This window comes from Oncorhynchus mykiss, chromosome 3, assembly GCF_013265735.2.
Source record: "Oncorhynchus mykiss isolate Arlee chromosome 3, USDA_OmykA_1.1, whole genome shotgun sequence".
In the NCBI taxonomy this organism is placed as follows: Eukaryota; Metazoa; Chordata; class Actinopteri; order Salmoniformes; family Salmonidae; genus Oncorhynchus; species Oncorhynchus mykiss.
The window spans coordinates 43,722,511-43,742,517 of record NC_048567.1 but is presented as its reverse complement, the minus strand read 5'-3'; the positions used below and the strand labels follow the sequence as shown (position 1 = coordinate 43,742,517).

The 20,007-nt window shown below is 40.4% G+C and overlaps 1 long non-coding RNA gene across 1 annotated transcript in view; it reads left to right on the top strand.

Moving 5' to 3' along the window:
• Positions 1 to 715: 715 nt before the first annotated feature.
• Positions 716 to 20,007, top strand: part of LOC118956029 — a 34,922-nt gene continuing 15,630 nt past the window's right edge. Inside the window, exon 1 of the long non-coding RNA XR_005045714.1 lies at positions 716 to 931. This is a non-coding gene — a long non-coding RNA (uncharacterized LOC118956029). The remainder of the gene's footprint in view (positions 932 to 20,007) is intronic.

The window sequence follows — 20,007 nt, the reverse complement described above, 5'->3', positions numbered from 1 at the left end:
CATTGTTTTTGTGACGTTGTCATCTAACCCATCTATGAGGGGGAACTGTCCCAATGAAATCGAATGATTTCATTGCATAAATTATAACAGCACAAAGTAAATGGACCGCCCTAGGGTGCTCAAATGTGCATCCATTCAGTCAGAACTTCTGGGTCTCCTCTAGACTCCATCTCAATGAGTCTCTCTCATTTTTACCTGACCAAATTATTAAATGGCCTGCAGAAAAAAAGTATGTTTTTTAAAAGCACTGTACAAATGTGTGTGGACCAGAAAAAAGTATATCTCCTCACTATCAATTGTTCCTGTTGTAAGGAATTACAACCTTCAGATACTTTTTTTCTAACTTATATGCAGATAATAGTTGTCTGGAGCTCAAAAAGCACTAATAGAGTGGCGCAAGGGTCTAAGGCATTGCTTCTCAGTGCTAGAGGCGTTACTACAGACCCTGGTTCGATTCCTGGCTGTATTACAACCGGCCGTGATTGGGAGTCCCATAGGTTGCACAATTGGCCCAGCATCGTCCTGGTTAGGGTTTGGCCGGGGTAGGCCGTCATTGTAAATAAGAATTTGTTCTTAACGGATTTAACTAGTTAAATAAAGGTTAAATAAAAGTAACAGTATGCCAACCAGGGAGCCAAACGAACGGTTCTTTCACAGATGCGATTCCGTTCACCAAAAAGAGCCATTCAAAAAGAGCCGTTCGTTCGCGAACGACCCATCACTAGTTCCAACGAGTCCCCTGTCGGTCAATTGCCCTCTATATATCAACAACACAACATTGCTTGCTCAATACAAAGAGAACGCGGATTCATAAAGGCGCACGGTGATTTGTATTTATTTCTACCACCATTGGAGCGGTCCAAGGTGCTGAAACATGAATCAAAGTGCGGGAGTAGCCCAAAATGTTCGTCGTTACTCTTCTGATGATAAGGTAAGCAGCGATGTAAAGTGAGCTGTTATTTCATATGGACGGATATTTAGCATGCACGGATGTGTTATCTTTGCAAGTTTGTGAATTGGTTACATTTTGACTCGGGACCCCATCCCCAAGCAGTAGCCTACTGAGTAAACACGTTTCCAAGGTAGGGAGAAGCCTTCTGTTTTTGTTATCTTTGATCAACTAGGTTAGGCTATAAACGTGAGTTTGTGGGACTCCTAGCAGGCACAGTTAACGAACACCTGATAGAGATGACACTGTTATCAATCATTGTGCGAAATTGCGCTCAAATCTGCCAATTTCTCACAAAGAGTATGGTGGTTGTATTACTTACAGTGCTTTAAGAAAGTATTCACATCTCTTGAAAAAAAAAATTATCACATTTTGTTGGGTTACAAAATGGGATTAAAATGGACTTAATTTTCATTTTTGGTCAATGCTCTACACAGAATGCTCTGTAATGTCAAAGTGGAAGAAAAAGTGTTACATTTATAAAAAAAAATATGAAAAATAAAAGACTAATATATCTTGAGTATTTAATCCCTGAGACAATACATGTTAAAAAATACCTTACTGTTTACAGCTGTGAGTCTATTTGGTTAAATCTCTAAGAGCTTTGCACACCTGGATTTTCCCATTATAATTTTTTTTAAATATTCAAGCTTGGTCAAGTTGGTTGTTGATCATCGCTAGAAAGCCATTTTTTCTTGATTTTCAAGCCAATTTGATATAAAAACTCTAAGCTCTAGCTAAGACGCTTACGAACATTCAATGTCATCTTGGTAAGCAACTCCAGTATAGATTTGGCCTTGTGTTTTAGGTTAATGACCTGCTGAAAGGTAAATTCATCTCCCAGTGTCTGTTGGAAAGAAGACTGAAACATGTTTTCCTCTAGGATTTTGCCTGTGCTTAGCTGTATTCCGTTTATTTTTATCCCCAAAACTCCCTAGTTCTTGCCAATGACAAGCATACCCATAACAGGATGCAGCCACCACCATGCTTGAAAATAGTGGTACTCAGTGATGTGTTGTGTTCGATTTGCCCCAAACATAATGACTTGTAAATGTTATTATTTTTTTGTTGTTGTTGCAGTATTACTTAAGTGCCTTGTTGCAAACAGGATGCATGTTTTGGAATATTTGAATTATGTACAGGCTTCCTTCTTTTCATTTAGGTTAGTATTGTGGATTAACTACAATGTTGTTGGTCCATCCTCAGTTTTCTCATATCACAACCATTAAACTCTAACTGTTTTAAAATCACAATTGGCCTCATGTTGAAATCCCTGAGCAGTTTTCTTCCTCTCCGGCAACTGAATTAGGAATGACACCTGTCTCTTTGTAGTGACTGGGTGTATTGATACACCATCCAAAGCCTAATTAGTAACTTCACCATGCTCAAAGGGATACAGTCAGTGTGTGCTTTTAATTTTATTTTTTACACATCTACCAATTGGTGCACTTCTTTGTGAGGCATTGAAAACCCTCCCTGGTCTTTGTGGTTAAATCTGTGCTTTAAATTCACTACTTGATTGAGGGATCTTACAGCTAATGGTATGTGTGGGGTACAGAGATGGGGTAGTCATTTAAAAAATAATGTTAACCACTATTATTGAACACAAAATTAGTCAATTAAGTGTATTATGTGATTTGTTTAGGACAAGTTTACTCCTGGAGTTATTATAGGCTTGCCATAACAAAGGCTTTGGATACCTATTGACTCAAGACATTTCAGCTTTACATTTTTTTAAATAAATGTAGAAACTTTTCTACAAACAAAATTCCACTTTGACATTGTGGCATGTGTAGATAGATCAGTGACACAAAATCTAAATGTAATAAATTTTAAATTGACGCTGTAACACAATTTGCAGTTTGGTTCTGAAGTTCTGCATCTCTTTCAATTAGGCTACCGCAGAAATATCGGTTTGTGCGTGTTTGTACGTGCGTATATGTATGTATAAGAGCGCGCGAGAGAGTGATTATTATCTATTTCACATGTCAATAAACCTCTCATTATTGAATGAGGAGGTGAGAGAGAGAGAGAGAGAGAGAGAGAGAGAGAGAGAGTTTGTACGTGTGGGTATGGGGGAAGGCAGAGAGGAAGAGGTGAAGCGAGAGGGATAACAGGGCGTTTTTTCATATTTCTTCGCTCACCATGCGATGAGTTTTTGTATGGAGGTCAATGAGCGTGCAGAATTTGGTTAAAACATGAATTACTTATTTTCTATGTGTGGCTTATTTGATCGAATAGACGTTTCGTAATGATTACATTGTTACGGGTCTACTGACATAATAAGTAGGGCATGTGACATCCCGGCAACTTTGAGAAAAAACACGATATCGGAGTTGTGCCAAGTCGTCACGAGTTACCACAGTCACAAAGTCATAAACCCTACCTATTCCTACAAATGATCGTCTTAAATGTGCTTTTAAACCTAACATTAACCTTAATAACACTGCCAATCGTATGTCTAACCCTAAACTTAAAATATGATCAAAAATACAATTTCTGTTTTTGTGAAGTTTTACGATAATAGCCCATTTCGACTTTGTGGCTGGGGTAACTAGTGGAAACCGTTGTGCCTGTTGGTCACAATCGTACATGACATTCCATTGACGCGAATGGTCCCACCTGATCTTGCCTCCGCCAGACTGTCTTCCATTTTTGAAGAAATGTATTTTCATTGTTAGACCAGCCACTCGAGTATCTGGCCAATATAATGGATAATAGTTTAGCCTACCTATGCATTAATGCATTCACTTCTTTGTGTTTGTGGTGCATTCCTGTTCGAAATGTAAGAGAGATAAATGATGTGTGTGTAAGTGTTCTAAAAAAAAAACGAGCCTGGGAACACAAAAAACAATTAGGGCATGGACTCCCTGGAGTTTAAACAGATAAATCAAAGTGCACATCTCACCCAGGGCTATTGAATTTTGCATTTGCTTGCTGTCTTATTAGCGACAATATTTTGCTGTGGACTTGAGCGTTGCAAGTTTCAAAGCATCTACTGCAGTGACACACTTGGAACAATATCATGGATGCTGACACAATAGTTTAAACCCCCCCAAAACGATTCTACCCTTACACTTACGTAATGAACATGCAGTATGGCAGGTGCTAACTATATTGACTGGGCAAAAAAACACAACCCTGACAAGACCACCAGTCTATACCCAAGGGTTTTCCAGACGGTAAGTTGGATGACCTCCCAAATCCCACACCCTTACCTATCCCAACACGCTTTTACTTGCCTCAGGCCAGTGTGCTATTAACAATGTACATATACATACAGTAAGTGTAATTCAGAGCCACACTACAGAGCCACATCCCATGGCTCTCTACACTCTTAGAAAAAAAGGGTTCTTCAGCTGTCCCCATTGGAGAACCCTATTTGGTTCCAGATGGAACCCTTTTTGGTTCCAAGTAGAATCCTTTTGGGTTCCATGTAGAACCCTCTGTGGAATCCAAAAGCGTTCTACCTGGAACCAAAAGGGTTTTTACCTGGAACCAAAAATGGTTCTATCTGGTACCAAAAAGGGTTCTCCTATGGGGACAGCCAAAGAAACCTTTTAGGTTTTAGACAGCACCTTTTGTTTCTGTAGGCGCTCTCCCTGTTCCCACTGCACTGATGATTGACTTAGTTTTCTGAGTATGAGTTGCTTATCTCATGTTAACATTGGCCATCAGTGTTCATCTTGGGACAAATGGCAGTAAATACCAAGATCTCAAACAGAGAAAACTCTTAAGATACAGTAGCTAATGTTTGGTGTGCAGTGCAATGCTCTTTGAGTCTGGCACCATGAAGATGCATTCAGCCTAAGGAGTTGTAGATGGCCATTGTATCAATGTGTTTGTATGCCCCGGTGGGCAATTTGTTATGTAAAGTAAATGTGGTGAAAAATGCTTTCTATTTTGGATAGAGAGGGACTGCATGGGTTGTTGTTGGAAAGAGATATGAAAAATCATTCAAACTAAACTCTTAACTCCCATGATGATTCACTCTGCCCTGATAGACAAGGAGCTACTAGGTCAACAGTTTGTGTGTTGTTGATGTTTGTTGTTGACACGAGAGTGAGGATAACAGAAATGTTGTTCAAAGTAAACCCTCCTCAAAACAACCCTGCTTTGGCCAATAACGTTTGCCAATAATTTGTTTGCCAAGTGGTTGACCTAAATGTGCATAGCGAATCCAGATAGACATCTAAAAACTACCGACACTATGGATTCATAATGATATACACTGAGTGTACAAAACATTAGGAACACCTGCTTTTTCCATGACATAGACTGACCAGGTGAATCCAGGGGAAAGCTATGATATTGTATTGATGTCACTTGTTAAAGCCACTTCAGTCAGTGTAGATGAAGGGGGGAGACAGGTTAAATAAAAATCTTAAGCCTTGAGACAATTGAGACATGGATTGTGTATGTGTGCCGTTCAGAGGGTGAATGGGCAAGACAAAAGATTTAAGTGCCTTTGAACAAGGTATGGTAGTTGGTGCCAGGCGCACCGGTATGGGTGTGTCAAGAACTGCAAAGCTGCTGAGTTTTTCACACTCAACTTTTTCCCATGTATATCAAGAATGGTCCACCACCCAATGTACATCCAGCCAATTTGACAAAACTGTGGTAAGCATTGAAGTCAACATGGTCCAGCATCCCTGTGGAACGCTTTCGACATCTTGTAGTCCATGCCGCAAATAATTGAGGCTGTTCTGAGTGCAAGAGGGGGTGCAACTCAATATTAGGAAGGTGTTCCTAAAGGTTTTGTACACTCAGTGTATCTACAGTGTTTTGGGATTACATAGGCATTCTTTAATTATGATATACACAATTTAGAGTTGAGGTGTAATCACATGAGTTCAGCCACTAGACACATTTGTAAATCCTTGAGATTGGGTCGACATTATGTTACGTAACCTGTGCCAGATGTATGACCAAGCGAACATGACAACTGAACAAAAACTAAATGGAAACAATACCTACTGTAGAATGAGATTTACAAACTATTTTTCATAAGGGAGGTCTTAGGCATTTAGCTCTCAGTAGACTTTTAGTTCCTGCAGTATCTCCTAATCTCTGACTCACCATCATGATCTACTGACACCATGTTGGTAGAGATCAAGAGAAAACATGCAACACACATCTTGGTGCATCACCACAATTGCTCTTTAGCGACACCAAACTCAAACCAATTGTTTCACTTTCAGTTGTCTTTGAGGAGAAAAAAACACGCCCCACTAAATGTACTTAAGTACAGTGGTGGACAAAATACACTTTAACTGAAAGTTAAAAGTTAAAGTAAATGCTATACATCAAATTATAGGTGGCATGATTTTCTTGTATTCCTTCTTTTCACTCTGTCACTCTTGTATTTTTATTTATTTACAGACAGGCAGGGGCAGACTCCAACACTCAGACATAATTTACAAATGCAGTATTTGTGTTTAGTGAGTGCACCAGATCAGAGGCAGTTGGGATGACAACACGTTATATTGATAGGTTCATGAATTAGACCATATTGTTGTCCTGCATTCAAAATGTAATGAGTACTTTTGGGTGTCAGGGAAACTGTATGGGAGTGAAAAGTACATATTTTCTTTAGGAATGTAGTGCAGTAAAAGTCAAAGTTGTACAAAATATAAATAGTGAAGTACAGATACCCCCCAAAATGACTTAAGTAGTACTTCAAAGTATTTCTTAGTTACTTTACACCGCTGTCCCCACTGTCAAAACAGGCAGGTGTGTTTGAAGTGCAGTGTCACGCCTTTCACTGCGCCCATTTTTAAACTGTCATTTTCTCTATTTGCTACCCAATATTTTTTTTGCTGTGCCCTTTCAGTGTCAATGCTACACAAGGGCGGCATAAGCAGGGGATCAGCTGGAGAGACCCAATCTCTACGCTGAAGCAGATGTTTACGATTTCAGTTTCCCAGCAGCATTTCTCTGTTTGTCTAAATGGCCGTGTGGAGGCCATGATTCAGATAGGGAGAGAAGAGAGAACATTCATGCCATTCAGATATGTTGTGTGATTTATCAGAGCATAAGTGTCTAAAATGTTTTCTTCATGGGTGGGTGTGGGCAAAAACATGGAAACTAACAGACTTGTAAAAATGTGGTCTCTGGGAGCCTTTCGTGTTCTGGATCACGCAATTGTGTCCATATACAGTGGGGCAAAAAAGTATTTAGTCAGCCACCAATTGTGCAAGTTCTCCCACATAAAAAGATGAGAGAGGCCTGTAATTTTCATCATAGGTACACTTCAACTATGACAGCCAAAATGAGAAAAAGAAATCCAGAAAATCACATTGTAGGATTTTTAATGAATTTATTTGCAAATGATGGTGGAAAATAAGTATTTGGTCAATATCAAAAGTTTATCTCAATACTTTGTTATATACCCTTTGTTGGCAATGACAGAGGTCAAACGTTTTCTGTAAGTCTTCACAAGGTTTTCACACACTGTTGCTGGTATTTTGGCCCATTCCTCCATGCAGATCTCCTCTAGAGCAGTGATGTTTTGGGGTTGTTGCTGGGCAACACAGACTTTCAACTCCCTCCAAAAATGTTCTATGGGGTTGAGATCTGGAGACTGGCTAGGCCACTTCAGGACCTTGAAATGCTTCTTACAAAGCCACTCCTTCGTTACCCGGGCGGTGTGTTTGGGATTATTGTCATGCTGAAAGACCCAGCCACGTTTCATCTTCAATGCCCTTACTGATGGAAGGAGGTTTTCACTCAAAATCTCATGATACATGGCCCCATTCATTCTTTCCTTTACACAGATAAGTCGTCCTGGTCCCTTTGCAGAAAAACAGCCCCAAAGCATGATGTTTCCACCCCCATACTTCACAGTAGGTATGGTGTTCTTTGGATGCAACTCAGCATTATTTGTCCTCCAAACATGACGAGATTAGTTTTTACCAAAAAGTTATATTTTGGTTTGATCTGACCATATGACATTCTCCCAATCTTCTTCTGGATCATCCAAATGCTCTCTAACAAACTTCAGACGGGCCTGGACATGTACTGGCTTAAGCAGGGGGACACGTCTGGCACTGCAGGATTTGAGTCCCTGGCAGCGTAGTGTGTTACTGATGGTAGGCTTTGTTACTTTGGTCCCAGCTCTCTGCAGGTCATTCACTAGGTCCCCCCGTGTGGTTCTGGGATTTTTGCTCACCGTTCTTGTCATCATTTTGACCCCACGGGGTGAGATCTTGCGTGGAGCCCCAGATCGAGGGAGATTATCAGTGGTCTTGAATGTCTTCCATTTCCTAATAATTGCTCCCACAGTTGATTTCTTCAAACCAAGCTGCTTACCTATGGCAGATTCAGTCTTCCCAGCCTGGTGCAGGTCTACAATTTTGTTTCTGGTTTCCTTTGACAGCTCTTTGGTCTTGGCCATAGTGGAGTTTGGAGTGTGACTGTTTGAGGTTGTGGACAGGTGTCTTTTATACTGATAACAAGTTCAAACAGGTGCCATTAATACAGGTAACGAGTGGAGGACAGAGGAGCCTCTTAAAGAAGAAGTTACAGGTCTGTGAGAGCCAGAAATCTTGCTTGTTTGTAGGTGACCAAATACTTATTTTCCACCATAATTTGCAAATAAATAAATTAAAATCCTACAATGTGATTTTCTCGATTTTTTTTCTCATTTTGTCTGTCATAGTTGAAGTGTAGCTATGGTGAAAAGTACAGGCCTCTCTCATCTTTTTAAGTGGGAGAACTTGCACAATTGGTGGCTGACTAAATACTTTTTTGCCCCATTGTATATATCAAGTGTCTTAAGAATTTGCATCAAGTCCTTTCACAGTTTCACAGTTGGACTACACTGAGTGTACAAAATATTAGGAATTCCACCCTAATATTGAGTTGCACCCTCTTTTGCCCTCATAACAGGCTTAATTCGTCGGGGCATGGACTACAAGGTGTAGAAAGCGTTCCACAGGAATGCTGGCCCATGTTGACTCCAATGCTTCCCATGTTGTGTCAAGTTGGCTGGATGTCCTTTGGGTGGTGGACAATTCACATGGGAAATGGTTGAGAGTGAAAACCCAGCAGCGGTGCAGTTCTTGACACACTCAAACCAGGGCGCCTGGCACCTACTACCATAACTTGATCAAAGGCATTTAAATATTTTATCTTGCCCATTCACCTTTTGAATGGCACACATACAGTGGTTCCTCCTTTAAAACTTATTGATGCACCCATCCCGTTACCGGGATTTTCGTCAACATCCGCTGAATTGCAGAACGCCAAATTCAAATTAAATTACTAAAAATATTTAATTTTCATGAAATCACAAGTGCAATATAGCAAAACTCAGCTTAGCTTGTAGTTAATCCACCTGGCATGTCAGATTTAAAAAATGCTTTTCGGCGAAAGCATACCACGCGTTTATGTAAGGACATATCTCTCAGTAGACAAAACATTACAAATAGCTAGCAGCCAAGTAGATTGCTCACGAAAGTCAGAAAAGCAATCAAATGAATTGTTTACCTTTGATGATCTTCTGATGTTTGCACTCACGAGACTCCCAGTTACACAATAAATGTTAATTTTGTTCCATAAAGATAATTTTTATATCCAAAATACCTCCATTTGGTTGGCGCCTTATGTTCAGAAATCCACAGGCTCGAGCGGTCACGACCAGGCAGACGAAAATTCCAAATAGTATCCATAAAGTTCGTAGAAACATGTCAAACGTTTTTTATAATCAATCCTCAGGTTGTTTTTACAATATATAATTGATAATATTTCAACCGGGACTGTAGCTTCTTCAATAGGAGAGAGAGAGAAAATGTCTGCTCCAAGCTTTTGCACATGCAAAACGCTGCTGGCACCCAGCCATACAATGACGCGATGTGATCTTCTTGCTCATTTTTCAGACTGTTCACACCATGGGGAAGCCATAGGAAAAGGAATCTGGTTGATATCCATTTAAATGGAGCGAAGGCAGGCAATGGAACAGAGAGCTTTCAGAAAAACAGCACTTCCTGGTTGGATTTTCCTCAGGTTTTTGCCTGACAATATTTTGACAGTTTTGGAAAATTTAGAGTGTTTTCTCTCCTAATCTGACAATTATATGCATATTCTAGATTCTGGGACTGAGAAATAGGCAGTTTCATTTGGGTACATTTTTCATCCAGACATCAAAATACTGCCCCCTACACTCAACAGGTTAAAAGTTGCGAGCTAGCACCGCAGAACTTAGAGGTACCCAGCGTCACAGCTTCATATCTCCAGACCACCACAAGGGGGAGTTAGAGCACTCATTATGCATTTGGGTCCCAATGTTTTTATATGACCAATCATATCAAGTGGTTCCAATGACCAATTTGGTTGCAAGCCACCCGTCCCTGGTGACGTTCTTCAACAAAGATGTCTGACAAGACATTACGGTGGAACCAAATGTAAGTAGTTATAACGTCATAACGTGTCAAGCATAAAATGTACAATTGAGAGGAATATGTTAGTTAATGGAGAGATACACTTTTGTGCATATTTTTTTGTTATAAATTAATTTACAAAAATTGCTATTTAGCAAGTTCTCTGACTAGCTAACATTAGCTAGCTAGTGTTAGGAGAATGAATTTGTAATTTGTGTTGTTTAACCTCTAGTGACACCCCATCCCGTGAACGGGACCGTTGTCATCATCTGACACTAATTAGCATAACGCAACGGACATAAATCTTCCTAGAAAATATTCCTATTCATGAAAATCACAAGTGAAATATATTGGAACAGACCTTTTGTTAATCACCCTGTCATCTCAGATTTTCAAAATATGCTTTACAGCCCAAGCTAGACAAGCATTTGTGTAAGTTTATCGATAGCCTAGCATAGCATTATGCCTTGCTAGCAGCAGGCAACCTTGTCACGAAAATCAGAAAAGCAATCAAATTAAATCGTTTACCTTTGATGAACTTCGGATGTTTTCACTCACGAGACCCCAGGTAGATAGCCAAAGTTCATTTTTTCCCAAAATATTATTTTTGTAGGCGAAATAGCTCCATTTGTTCTTCACGTTTGGCTGAAAAATCGACCGGAAATTGCAGTCACGACAACGCCGAAAAATATTCCAAGTTAGCTCCATAATATCGACAGAAACATGGCATACGTTGTTTAGAATCAATCCTCAAGGTGTTTTTCAAATATCTATTCGATAATATATCCACCGGGACAATTGGTTTCTCAGTAAAAGTGATTGGAATAATGGCTACCTCTGTACTTTACGCAAGATTTTCTGATGCTATGGACTGGCCCGCCTGTTCCCCAGACCTGAATCCAACTGAGCACATCTGGGACATCATGTCTCGCTCCATCCACCAACGCCACGTTGCACCACAGACTGTCCAGGAGTTGGCGGATGCTTTAGTCCAGGTCTGGGAGGAGATCCCTCAGGAGAATCCGCCAACCACATCAGGAACAGGCCCAGGCATTGTAGGGAGGTCATACAGGCACGTGGGGGCCACACACACTACTGAGCCTCATTTTGACTTGTTTTAAGGACATTACATCAAAGTTGGATCAACCTGTAGTGTGTTTTTCCACTTTAATTTTGAGTTTGACTCCAAATCCAGACCTCCATGGGTTGATAAATTTGATTTCCATTGATAGTTTTTGTGTGATTTTGTTGTCAGCACATTCAAATATGTAAAGAAAAAAGTATTTCATAAGAATATTTCATTCATTCAGATCTAGGATGTGTTATTAATTTAGTGTTCCCTTTATTTTTTTGAGCAGTGTATTTACTTGCTTATTGTGTAGTGGAGGATAAAAATAACTATGCCTATGGATGCGTAGCTAGCTACAGTATGTAGCCGATCTGTGGCTGGACCCTAAAACGTTTGGTATGAATATTAGTTCAGAACCTTTCTATGAACCTCAGCTATCATAGTTGTTGTATCAACTTCAAGTTTGAATGGCATTAATCAAGCCTATGGATAGAGTAGAATATAATAACTTTATTGTGCCATGTTCTATATACATGTACTGTAGTTATTACTACCAATGAGATTCCCACATTGTAGCCTGTACATTGTATATATTCACTGATCATGTACTCTTCCTTGGCAAATAAAGGTGCGTTTCAGGTATAAATCTCTGAGACATTCTTTTTCAGTCATATCAAACTCCATTATTTGAATGATGCTGTGTCTGCATGTATGTATTACAATTATACACTTCAACAGTGTTTACCACTCCTGCTCCTGGGACATCAATGATTACACATTGTAACTATGCAATAGACTAAAAACATGATTGATTTGTAATTCATATATACAGAAAAAACCTATGCATATTTAACTCCCTTCATCTGCATTAATCTGAGGACATAGGATAATATTTCAATGAGATACTTACTTTCAACCAGTGGAGAATGTGAAACGCTTTATTGAAAGAAGTTCATTATCCAGGTGTTATAAATACACAATACATGCATTATAATTATAATAATTGCAATATTATATTTTAAATACAAGTTCAATCTGTACTTCAATGCACATATGGTGTGAATTATAAAACAAGGAAGAAAGATGAGGTGGGGAGAGAGGTGTAGGAGACAGAAAGGGAAAGAGGTAAGAACAGCGTCAGACAGCATATGATTAATGAATTACAGTGCTACCTTAATATTCTCTCAGTTCATCACAATTGCGGTCTCCTAACCAGCAATGGGTCCCCAGTTGGCCCGAAGGTTATCTTAAGAGTGGGTGAGGTGGCGATGATGGGACTGGCATCCTCTCTCACATTAAAACATACCTGCAGATGAGAGACCGATGGATAGAGGGAAAGGCGTGAGATGGGAACAACAACAATTTGTTGCAAGTTGGGAAGGGGGGCTAATAGCTGAACAATAGACTATTCAACCTTTACTAAATAATTGTCCAAAAGCTGAGCTAGATGTGAAAAAAAACCTATCACAGACCAGATCTGCCCTAACGACTAAGGGGTAGCTTGCTACTCAATGTAATAAAGTAATGACTTTTCAAATAAGTTACCTTACACATTATGTTGGCTGCAATTTGTTAGTTACGCTGTCCTTACGAACCACATAGCATATCATTACAGCAGTATGTATTGGTATGTTAGCTAGCTACCTAGCTACCTTTCCAGTATATTAACTGTAGGCTATCTAACTACCCAACGTTTATTGACTTGATTATTCCAGTCATTCTTAGCTTAGCTAAATGGTATAGTCGTTGTGCGTTCTCAATGGACATTCGGGGTCTTTCGTAAATTCGCTTTGGCTATCTATAGGCTGGACAATAGAATGAGTCAAAATTCACCCAAGGCTGAAAAACGGCTTAAGAATGTTGGCTAAGCTGGAACCCTAGTGCGAGCCCATAGCAAATTAATGGAATCAAACATTCGCAGAGCCTGTTTTGACTGGAGTGATGCTTAGAATTACATTTCGCCTAAATGGCACCAAAAAATGTATCCTTTTTATTTTACCACTACAATCTGTTCGTCAGACGAAATTGGAAAAAACTACTTGTGTAGAAAGTAAGCATCCACACCTCGATGGTGTCAACTGTTATGTCTGCGTAATGAGAAAGTAGGGGGAAAAAAATCTTCTGACTATTTATGGTCTAGCGATCGATGACAAACGAACTCGCTGCCCAGACTTACATAATTAATTGAAGAAAACAAAATGTACACAGTGAGATATTTGGCGAAATAAACAGACATGCCTATATTTCCCCCATAGGAAACAATGGGTAGACCGCAGAGTTCCAATTTTATTTTTGTTGTTGTTTACATTTGAACTATAAAACAACGTGAGCAGGTCTCATTGCCAACAATAGCGAAGCAGGCATTATGACGTTGAACAATAAGCTGGGAATAGAACGTTCAGAAGGCGAGTTGGTGCCGCAGTGCTCAATAGAACTAATAGAAGCTGGCAGGGTGAAAAATACTCCTGACGGTCAAGTTGTACATCGCCATATTTTCCATTCCATCCTAATGGAAACCTTGAGGGTTTTGTTTTTGCTTTTATCTGAATAGAAACACCCTAATATTAATCAAATGAATTAAGCCAAATTTCTTCAAATCAATCCCATATACAATGTTATTACAAAAAAAGTTTTTAAATTCTCTGGTAATGCCAATGTGGAATACTATCAAATGCTTCTCAAAGATGCCCTCTGGTGGTCAAACTAGCAATAACTTGCAGTAACAGAAAAAAATGGCTGAGAAAAACTTTTTAGGGATCGGCTTCCCGTCAATGGAACAGTTGTAAATCATGCAGCGCCTTGTGTCAAGATCGCAGATTTTAGAGAAACAACAAATGTTAGTACATATAAGTGTCTTATATCGGCTGAAAGCTTAAATTATTGTTAATATAACTGCACTGTCCAATTTACAGTAACTATTACTGCGAAAGAAATGCCATGCTATTGTTTGATGAGAGCTCCTAACAGCAATAGGGCTCCTAACTTTTTTCACAGCGACAGGTTTGATAAATTCACATTCTGAAATCTTGCTCTGATTTATCATCCAAAGCGTCCCAGAGATAACATGAAGTGTCGCTTTGTTAGATAAAATCCTTTTTCATATCCTAAAAAAGGTCCATATAGCATTGTATTTCCACTCGTTCAATTTGCAAAGAAAGGAATCTGTGAAAATCTAACCCTAAACGTTGTTTTAACCGGTCAAATCACATTTGTATGTATTCATCAGAGATCCTAGAACATAACCAGACTTCACTATATCATTAGGGGTGTAGTATATCCTATAGGACACCATACAGTGCCTTGCGAAAGTATTCGGCCCCCTTGAACTTTGCGACCTTTTGCCACATTTCAGGCATCAAACATAAAGATATAAAACTGTATTTTTTTGTGAAGAATCAACAACAAGATGGACACAATCATGAAGTGGAACGACATTTATTGGATATTTCAAACTTTTTTAACAAATCAAAAACTGAAAAATTGGGCGTGCAAAATTATTCAGCCCCTTTACTTTCAGTGCAGCAAACTCTCTCCAGAAGTTCAGTGAGGATCTCTGAATGATCCAATGTTGACCTAAATGACTAATGATGATAAATACAATCCACCTGTGTGTAATCAAGTCTCCGTATAAATGCACCTGCACTGTGATAGTCTCAGAGGTCCGTTAAAAGCGCAGAGAGCATCATGAAGAACAAGAAACACACCAGGCAGGGCCGAGATACTGTTGTGAAGAAGTTTAAAGCCGGATTTGGATACAAAAAGATTTCCCAAGCTTTAAACATCCCAAGGAGCACTGTGCAAGCGATAATATTGAAATGGAAGGAGTATCAGACCACTGCAAATCTACCAAGACCTGGCCGTCCCTCTAAACTTTCAGCTCATACAAGGAGAAGACTGATCAGAGATGCAGCCAAGAGGCCCATGATCACTCTGGATGAACTGCAGAGATCTACAGCTGAGGTGGGAGACTCTGTCCATAGGACAACAATCAGTTGTATATTGCACAAATCTGGCCTTTCTGGAAGAGTGGCAAGAAGAAAGCCATTTCTTAAAGATATCCATAAAAAGTGTCGTTTAAAGTTTGCCACAAGCCACCTGGGAGACACACCAAACATGTGGAAGAAGGTGCTCTGGTCAGATGAAACCAAAATTGAACTTTTTGGCAACAATGCAAAACGTTATGTTTGGCGTAAAAGCAACACAGCTCATCACACTGAACACACCATCCCCACTGTCAAACATGGTGGTGGCAGCATCATGGTTTGGGCCTGCTTTTCTTCAGCAGGGACAGGGAAGATGGTTAAAATTGATGGGAAGATGGATGGAGCCAAATACAGGACCATTCTGGAAGAAAACCTGATGGAGTCTGCAAAAGACCTGAGACTGGGACGGAGATTTGTCTTCCAACAAGACAATGATCCAAAACATAAAGCAAAATCTACAATGGAATGGTTCAAAAATAAACATATCCAGGTGTTAGAATGGCCAAGTCAAAGTCCAGACCTGAATCCAATCGAGAATCTGTGGAAAGAACTGAAAACTGCTGTTCACAAATGCTCTCCATCCAACCTCACTGAGCTCGAGCTGTTTTGCAAGGAGGAATGGGAAAAAATGTCAGTCTCTCGATGTGCAAAACTGATAGAGACATACCCCAAGCAACTTACAGCTGTAATCGCAGCAAAAGGTGGCGCTACAAAGTATTAACTTAAGGGGGCTGAATAATTTTGCACGCCCAATTTTTCAGTTTTTGATTTGTTAAAAAAGTTTGAAATATCCAATAAATGTCGTTCCACTTCATAATTGTGTCCCACTTGTTGTTGATTCTTCACAAAAAAATACAGTTTTATATCTTTATGTTTGAAGCCTGAAATGTGGCAAAAGGTCGCAAAGTTCAAGGGGGCCGAATACTTTCGCAAGGCACTGTATTTGGTCAGAGAGCGACGCCTTCATGGCATGCTGATAACGCGGCCGGTCTTCATTTGATTGACTGTATTTTTGTCAAATAAGCACCAATCAGGGTCAAACATAGCTATCTAGATAGCCAATGAGCTGGTCTTTACGGGAGTATCCGGAAACCCTGTGTCTGTTGCAAAATGTAAGTGCTAACCTTTTGCTACAGCATGCCTTTTCCTTTTGGACAAACATTATAAGAATATTCAGAGTTGCAAATGTTGAACTTATAATATAAGTCAGTTAAAAATAAATTCTTATTTTCAATGACGGCCTAGGAACAGTGGGTTAACTTCTTGCGTCGAGCAATCCCGTATCCGGGAGCGTAATCATAGCCTCAAGCTCATTAGCGTAATGCAACGTTAACTATTCATGAAAATCGCAAATGAAATGAAATAAATATATTGGCTCACAAGCTTAGCCTTTTGTTAACAACACTGTCATCTCAGATTTTCAAAATATGTTTTTCAACCATAGCTACACAAGCATTTGTGTAAGAGTATTGATAGCTAGCATAGCATTAAGCCTAGCATTCAGCAGGCAACATTTTCACAAAAACAAGAAAAGCATTCAAATAAAATAATTGACCTTTGAAGAACTTTGGATGTTTTCAATGAGGAGACTCTCAGTTAGATAGCAAATGTTCAGTTTTTCCAAAAATATTATTTGTGTAGGAGAAATCGCTCCGTTTTGTTCATCACGTTTGGCTAAGAAAAAAAACGAAAATTCAGTCATTACAACGTCAAACTTTTTTCCAAATTAACTCCATAATATCGACAGAAACATGGCAAACGTTGTTTAGAATCAATCCTCATGGTGTTTTTCACATATCTATTCGATGATAAGTTATTCGTGGCAGTTGGGTTTCTCCTCTGAAGCAAATGGAAAAATGCACACAGCTGGAGATTACGCAATAATTGCAACGGAGGACACCAAGCGAGCACCTGGTAAATGTAGTCTCTTATGGTCAATCTTCCAATGATATGCCTACAAATACATCACAATGCTGCAGACACCTTGGGGAAACGACAGAAAGTGTAGGCTTTATTCTACTTCTACTCTGTTCCTCTGGCGATGTAGAGGTGAATCCATCTCTTTTGACGACTTCTGTAACCGTAATAGCCTTGGTTTCATGCATGTTAACATTAGAAGCCTCCTCCCTAAGTTTGTTTTATTCACTGCTTTAGCACACTCTGCCAACCCGGATGTTCTAGCTGTGTCTGAATCCTGGCTTAGGAAGACCACCAAAAATTCAGACATTTTAATTCCAAACTACAACATTTTCAGACAAGATAGAACTGCCAAAGGGGGCGGTGTTGCAATCTACTGCAAAGATAGCCTGCAGAGTTCTGTCCTACTATCCAGGTCTGTACCCAAACAATTTGAACTTCTACTTTTAAAAATCCACCTCTCTAAAAACAAGTCTCTCACCGTTGCCGCCTGCTATAGACCACCCTCTGCCCCCAGCTGTGCTCTGGACACCATATGTGAACTGATTGCCCCCCATCTATCTTCAGAGCTCGTGCTGCTAGGCGACCTAAACTGGAACATGCTTAACACCCCAGCCATCCTACAATCTAAACTTAATGCCCTCAACCTCACACAAATTTTCAATGAACCTACCAGATACCTCCCCAAAGCCTTAAACACGGGCACCCTCATAGATATCATCCTAACCAACTTGCCCTCTAAATACACCTCTGCTGTTTTCAACCAAGATCTCAGCGATCACTGCCTCATTGCCTGCATCCGTAATGGGTCAGCGGTCAAACGACCTCCACTCATCACTGTAAAACGCTCCCTGAAACACTTCAGCGAGCAGGCCTTTCTAATCGACCTGGCCGGGGTATCCTGGAAGGATATTGATCTCATCCCGTCCGTAGAGGATGCCTGGATATTTTTAAAAAATGCCTTCCTAACCATCTTAAATAAACATGCCCCATTCAAGAAATTTAGAACCAGGAACAGATATAGCCCTTGGTTTTCCCCAGACCTGACTGCCCTTAACCAACACAAAAACATCCTATGGCGTTCTGCATTAGCATCGAACAGCCCCCGTGATATGCAGCTGTTCAGGGAAGCTAGAAACCATTATACACAGGCAGTTAGAAAAGCCAAGGCTAGCTTTTTCAAGCAGAAATTTGCTTCCTGCAACACTAACTCAAAAAAGTTCTGGGACACTGTAAAGTCCATGGAGAATAAGAACACCTCCTCCCAGCTGCCCACTGCACTGAAGAGAGGAAACACTGTCACCACTGATAAATCCACCATAATTGAGAATTTCAATAAGCATTTTTCTACGGCTGGCCATGCTTTCCACCTGGCTACTCCTACCCCGGTCAACAGCACTGCACCCCCCAAAACAACTCGCCCAAGCCTTCCCCATTTCTCCTTCTCCCAAATCTGCTCAGCTGATGTTCTGAATGAGCTGCAAAATCTGGACCCCTACAAATCAGCCGGGCTAGACAATCTGGACCCTTTCTTTCTAAAATTATCTGCCGAAATTGTTGCCACCCCTATTACTAGCCTGTTCAACCTCTCTTTCGTGTCGTCTGAGATTCCCAAAGATTGGAAAGCAGCTGCAGTCATCCCCCTCTTCAAAGGGGGTGACACTCTTGACCCAAACTGCTACAGACCTATATCTATCCTACCATGCCTTTCTAAGGTCTTCGAAAGCCAAGTCAACAAACAGATTACCGACCATTTCGAATCTCACCATACCTTCTCTGCTATGCAATCTGGTTTCAGAGCTGGTCATGGGTGCACCTCAGCCACGCTCAAGGTCCTAAATGATATCTTAACCGCCATCGATAAGAAACATTACTGTGCAGCCGTATTCATTGATCTGGCCAAGGCTTTCGACTCTGTCAATCACCACATCCTCATCGGCAGACTCGACAGCCTTGGTTTCTCAACTGATTGCCTCGCCTGGTTCACCAACTACTTCTCTGATAGAGTTCAGTGTGTCAAATCGGAGGGTCTGCTGTCCGGACCTCTGGCAGTCTCTATGGGGGTGCCACAGGGTTCAATTCTTGGACCGACTCTCTTCTCTGTATACATCAATGAGGTCGCTCTTGCTGCTGGTGAGTCTCTGATCCACCTCTACGCAGACGACACCATTCTGTATACTTCTGGCCCTTCTTTGGACACTGTGTTGACAACCCTCCAGGCAAGCTTCAATGCCATACAACTCTCCTTCCGTGGCCTCCAATTGCTCTTAAATACAAGTAAAACTAAATGCATGCTCTTCAACCGATCGCTACCTGTACCTACCCGCCTGTCCAACATTACTACTCTGGACGGCTCTGACTTAGAATACGTGGACAACTACAAATACTTAGGTGTCTGGTTAGATTGTAAACTCTCCTTCCAGACCCATATCAAACATCTCCAATCCAAAGTTAAATCTAGAATTGGCTTCCTATTTCGCAACAAAGCATCCTTCACTCATGCTGCCTAACATACCCTTGTAAAACTGACCATCCTACCAATCCTCGGCGATGTCATTTCCAAAATAGCCTCCAATACCCTACTCAACAAATTGGATGCAGTCTATCACAGTGCAATCCGTTTTGTCACCAAAGCCCCATATACTACCCACCATTGCGACCTGTACGCTCTCGTTGGCTGGCCCTCGCTTCATACTCGTCGCCAAACCC